The sequence below is a fragment of the Colobus angolensis genome, unplaced genomic scaffold, assembly GCF_000951035.1.
Source record: "Colobus angolensis palliatus isolate OR3802 unplaced genomic scaffold, Cang.pa_1.0 Scaffold58, whole genome shotgun sequence".
Classification (NCBI taxonomy): domain Eukaryota; kingdom Metazoa; phylum Chordata; class Mammalia; order Primates; family Cercopithecidae; genus Colobus; species Colobus angolensis.
Window position 1 is genome coordinate 12,730,242 of NW_012119376.1, and position 6,381 is coordinate 12,736,622.

The following is a 6,381-nucleotide window of genomic DNA, read 5'->3' on the forward strand; positions in this document are numbered from 1 at the left end:
TTTTTTTTTTTTTTTTTTAGCACAAACACATTTCTTTATTAACCAAGGTATGATCCTAATTAATCCAACACACTTGGAAATAGCTACATGTAAAATGTTTGTGATAAAGATAATTGAACACAGTAATGAAAAAAAAAGAAAAGAAACAGTATGGAGATTTGCTCATTGAACTGAGCTTGGTTATTCTCTGAGTTAATTCCTGTCCAAAGTGATGATGGAATTTTTATTCTACTTTTTCATAGATCCGAGTACAGGTGACATTGTTCATGACACAGTCCACCACTAATTTCCCATCTTTAAATTTTCTTGTTATTGTGCTTTCCTTCCCATCCCACTCCTGATGCTGAACCAATGCACCATCTGTAAAGTTGCAGACAGTCTTAGTTTTTCTGCCATCAGCTGTGGTTTCTTCAAATTTCTCTCCCAGGGTACAAGAAAACTGTGTTGTTTTCAAAGTGCTCTCAGTTTTTATGGTGAGGTTTTTGCCATCACAAGTGATGATACAGTCTGGCTTGGCCATTGCGCCCATGTTTTGCAAAGCTATTCCCACTCCTAGCTCCTTCATGTATTCATCAAAGCCTTTGCTATCCACCAGGCGCCGTCTTCCTTCCAGCCGCTGAACTGTGGCCATGGTGGGCGCGGGCGGGCTGACGTGCAGAGAGGGGTCGGCGTCGGCGTGGCAGCGTGCTGTCGCCTGATTTAATTTTTATTTGCAAATTCTTGGTAGTGGTTAGGAGCTAGAACTCGAGTCAGACAAATCTGGAATCAAATTCCACAGCTGCTTCTTAGTAGTAACTGATTTAATTTTCAGTTCCTTTTTTTTTTTGGTAAAGTAATGGTTAAAAATAACATCTATTATTTAGAGGTACTGTGAGAATGAACGTGGGATTTCATGTAATTGCCTTGGCCTAGAGACTAGTACAGGGTTAGTCAAAGCTCTTCCTCCTCCCCTTCCTTCCTTCTTTTTTCTCCTTCTCTTCCTCTTCCTCATTCTCTTTCCATGTTTCCTCTGCCTCCTCCTCCTCTCCTTTTCCCCTCCTCTTCCTTCCTCCCCTCCTCCTTCTCTTCCTCTTGCTTATTCTTCTTCTTTGTTACTTGTTACTTTGTTATTACTGACAATTGCCAAGCTTAGGCTGCACTTGCACACGCAGTATGTTCAGGCTCTGCCGTTAAGAGTTCCCAAGATGCACAACAAGGGTCTGAGTAACACATGGTGGAAAATCCGCCATTGTAGATTGTTCTCGTTTCTCCCAAGCAAAGGCAAAGTTTGTTTCATGCTGGGTCACTCCTTTCTGGAGCATTTTGGGAGGAGGAAGGAAGGATAAAAAATCCACATCTTACAAAAATTTGTAGAAGGCTGCCCTCTACAGGTACATATAAATATAATATCTGGGTAAGAGATTCAAAGTTCGAATAGAAATTAGCATACAAGGTGTAGTTTCTTAGGGATGCTTCAGAATGAGACAATATTCTTCCTGAAATGTATAAGTTGAGTGGCTTGTTGACATGCTCTTCTATTTCTGGTTGCCAACGAATGGATATATAGACAATCCTCTAACACTCTACTCTGTAATAATTCAGAGTAGGTGGTATCACAATGAGTTTATTTATCAGGCAACTTGTTTTCTGAAAGGAGTTTTGGGAGATGCATGAGACCTGCTAACAATTGGTCTGTCCTCAGGGCTCTGAACTGAACACAATTTTTGAAGCACCACTTTGCTTTTTAGCCTCCATATTATTATTAGCTTCCTTAACTATTGTTTACTGAGCTTCTACTGGGTTCCAGGGGCTGTGATAAACCTTTTATATATAAATATTCCAAATATATTAAGATACTTTGATGTAAATGCTTTTGATGTGCTAAGATATTTAGATAGATGCGCCCCTGATATAATATTTTATCTAAAATGTAGGGATCTACATGAAGTTCTCTACACGGTGAACTAATTCAGTAGCTGTTTGATTCCTGACCCAGAGATGGTTTCATATCTTTTGCAAGGTTAGTAGAAGATATTATTGTCATGTTCTGTACTTATACACTCTCTAGTAATCATAATAATTATTAGTGCTGAACTGCATTGTAGCTTAATCTTTAAAGAAATATATCATTTACTACCCTTTGTAGTCAGGAATAGAGTGTTACAAAGTTGTCTTACATAAAAAATCTATTTCGGTTCTGGTTCTCAATACTTTAAGTTCAGAAAATCATTTCTCTAAATTCCATCAGATATGATCAGACTATTAGAAACTGAGCCGCTTTTTTTTTTTTTTTTCCAGGCAGAGTCTCTCTCTGTCACCCAGGCATGAATGCAGTGGCGTGATCTCCGCTTACTGCAACCTCTGCCTCCTGTGTTCAAATGATTCTCTTGCCTCAGCCTCCTGAGTAGCTGGGACTACAGGCATGCGCCACCACACCCAGTTAATTTTTGTATTTTCAGTAGAGACAGAGTTTCACCATGTTGGCCAGGATGGTCTCGATCTCTTGACCTTATAATCTGCCCGCCTCGGCCTCCCAAAGTGCTGGGATTATAGGCGTGAGACTGAGCCACTTTTAACAGAACTCACCAAAGATGATTTATAAACCAGAATGAGTCTAGTCATTTACACACATGGGAGAAATAAAATAGCAGCACAAGGAGATAGAACTTTGAAGACAGGCCTGCGTATAATTACCAAATTCCTTAGCTTCCTTGAGCATCAGTCTCTCTAACAAAAATGGGATTAATGTTTCCAGACTCTCAGTATTGGCAAGAGGATTAAATTTGAAAATGCAATACAGGACCCATATCTAGTAAGCACCCTGAAAGTGATTGATTGCTTACTACTAAGCCAGTCGGATATACTTATTTCAGAACAGCAGTACCTTCATGATATAAAACTGCTTGGGAAACCTGGTATTACGTATAAGTTACTTGCTAAAAATTATTTTAAAATCAGAGTAAAGGGAATTTTATCTGCTTCCAGAATGCTTTTTAGAAAGTCATGATAGTGCTGTTGGATCATCTTTATCCACAATAGGAATAGAACTGTGCAACTGACTATATGCTATGTCCCATGCCAGGAAGCACTTAGTTCTGATCAAAGCCAGGTCTATGCCAATCTGATTTCTGGGGATTTAAGCCACATTCTTTGTATCAAGACCTTTCTCCTGCCAGCCCCAAATTCCACATATGGAGACATTTCTTTATGTATTGAAGACCTTATGATTTGCCTGTGTCCTTTTTTTTTTTTTTACAGAATCTCGCTCTGTCGCCCAGGCTGGAGGGCAGTGGCACGATCTCGGCTCACTGCAAGCTCTGCCTCCCAGGTTCACGCCATTCTCCTGGATCAGCCTCCCTAGTAGCTGGGACTGCAGGTGCCCGCCACCACGCCTGGCTAATTTTTTGTATTTTAAGTAAAGACAGGGTTTCACCGTGTTAGCTAGGATGGTCTCTATCTCCTGACCTCGTGATCCTTCCACCTCAGCCTCCCAAAGTGTTGGGATTACAGGTGTGAGCCACTGCGCCCGGCCTTGCCTATGTACTTTTAATGGTGAACATCTCTAGGCATGGTCATGTTCAATTTGCTACTGAAACTCTGGGGCCCCTGGCAACTGTATTCCTGAAAAGATGGACTCTTCAATGAAAAGAAGAGAGCATCTGAAGAAAGGGGAGGTGGAAGGAGGTCAGACAAAATCTTCACTAACTTTACTGTAAAAAATTGAGGGATGAATGGGAAAGAGTAAGGACCCTCATAACAGAGAATTCTCCTGAAGCCTGAAACACTTTTGGAACAGTTTTCAAGAAATAACCAATTACATCCCTGGTAAGCTTATAAGGAAGTTTATATACAGTGTTTTGTGGAGATAAGACTGTTTTCCTTTTATGCCAGCAGAAAACAGCTAAGCCTAAATGTAAGCATCAAATGCAGTTGTAAAGACTGATATCTTTTTCCTTATTTTTGCCTCAGTCAACTTTTTTTTTTATATTGCAAATTATATTTTTACTCTAGCTACCTTTTGTATTTTTAGTAGAATGGACAGAAGAATCTTACCAGGAAAATGACTTTGAATTCCCATCTTGTTGATTTGATTGATGGTAGGAAATTCTCATAGTATCTCTTCCAGAGTCTATATTGGGGTCAGTAACTATTTGTTATACCTGATGTTTTATTGGAACACAACCGCACTCATTCATTTGCTATTGCTATTGATAATGACTTATTTCATGTTATAGGGGCAAAGTGTAGTAGCTACTACAGATCTACGGCCTGCAAAACTTAAGATATTTATTTTCTAGAAATTGATGATTCCTAGTTTGTGTAATAAGCAAAACCTCTATAAATACAAAAGTAAACATTTTACTCCTTGGTTATGCATTTCACAATTTATCATCATCTGTGAGGATTTGATTTTTTTTGTAGTGCTGGCTGATTATGCTGCTTTTCTTCCATTATGATGGAAAACAGTCAATATTTGTGCCAGTTACACACTGGCCTGTGCATCTGCTTTCAGTACCTTTTTAACAGTCAGCGCATTTTAAATACACCTGTGTTGATAACCAATCCCCATAATGGAACCAACTTCTTCAGTTGTAAGGCATCAAACTTTTTAATCACCTGAGACTGATTTCAAAAATAAAAAATGAAAAGTGCAGCAAGCTCCAAATTTATCCCAAACTCTTCTTATATTAATACTTTGTTATCCATAAACTCTGTGGTCATAAGCTAACTTGTGTTAAAATATCTGTTAATATTAGTGGGTGTAATCCTCAGAGAATTTCTATTTCATTTATTGCTTTACACTGAAGGCACTGTGGGAAGTGTGAAATAAAGGATACAGCTGCAATCAATTATTATAATAAAGTACAACAGGGGATATGATATCTGCATTTTAAAAGAAAACTTCCAGAAAAAAATACCTTAATCCAAAGAAGCTGTTCTAAAGAGGTAACTTCGGGTACACTTGCCTACTATTGGGCAAGATGAGTTGGGGTAGATATCTTAGGTTCATGGGGTATTCAAGTCATATCACATGATCTCTCTAAATGTTTAATTGTGATATAGTTGTATTGAAGTGATATGTAGAGGTGTGAGGACTGCAGTATATTTAGTCTGTGGGAAAAACTGAAGAGATTGACCACAAATAAGCTGGGAGGAAGGTAGTCTAAAAAAGACTCCCTGCAGCATGACTTTGCAAAATGGGCCTTGTGATGTGGAATGCTGGGGAACAAGAAGGGCAAGACAGACTCATCTGAATTTGACGGAAGGTCAAAATTAGAATGTCAACTGTTTGACCTGGAAGGTAGAAACTTGGTCTTGTTCATTGTTTTCAAAACATTGAGCACTGCCTCTGCCATCTAGGAATAGAAGATACTTCTTTGATAATTCCTGAATGGATGAGTAAGAGAATGAATGAAATAACGGATGGATGGAATAGTAGAGATAAAAGAAAAAAGGAGATTATCTATGCCAGTCTACTAACTTTACAGATAAAGATGCTAAGGCCCAGATAATCTTCTAATGAGAGGTAAGTAAAGGTCCAAGTAAAGTTAACATCATCAAGTATCAGTTCCATTCACACAACCATTAATACAGCTAATATTGTATATAAGTATATGCAAGAAAATGATTGTAGCACATCATTATTTAGAATATGAAATACATTCCTAAGAAATAAAAATAGTTAACTGTATTACAAAGCCATATGAAAAAGAAAGACAAAGTTCTAAGGAAGTGAAAGCATGAGAAAATGACTTCAATTTTAAGGTTAAAGTAACAAGTGAATTGAGTTTTGAAGGATGAGTAGAGTTGGATACATTGGCATTATGGGTTGAATAGTATCCCCCAAATTTCATACATTGAAGTTTTAACCCCCAGTACCTCAAAATGTAATTGTATTGGAAGCTGGGGCCTTTAAGAGGTGATTAAGTTAAAATAAGACTGCTAGGGTGGGTCCTAATGCAATTGCACTGGAGTCAGAAGAAGAGAAAATTTGGATACACAAAAAAACACCAAAAATGTGTTAGACCATGTGAAATCACAGTGAGAATGCAGTCATCTGTTAGCCTTAGGAGAAATCAAACCTGTTGACACCATGATCTTGGACTTTCAGCCTCCAGAACTATGAGAAAATAAATTTCTGTTATTTAAGCCATTCTGTGTTATTTTATTATGGCAGCCCCAGAAAACTAACACAGTTGGGAAGAGGAGAAAGAGCAAGAAAGAGAAGGGTTTCTCTTCCTTTCAAGGCTTGTAGCCCCCCTGTATTTCTTTTTTTTTTTTTTTTATGTTACTGCTGTTATGTTTCTTTCTTTTTTTTTTATTATTATACTTTAAGTTCTAGGGTACATGTGCATAACGTGCAGGTTTGTTACATATGTATACTTGTGCCATGTTGGTGTG

At 38.1% G+C, this 6,381-nt stretch overlaps 1 pseudogene across 1 annotated transcript; it reads right to left on the reverse strand.

Annotated features, from left to right (window-relative positions):
• Positions 1-688, reverse strand: LOC105526213 (annotated as a pseudogene). Its single transcript, XR_001004051.1, has one exon. The product of XR_001004051.1 is annotated as a fatty acid-binding protein, epidermal pseudogene (transcript).
• Positions 689-6,381: the final 5,693 nt, after the last annotated feature.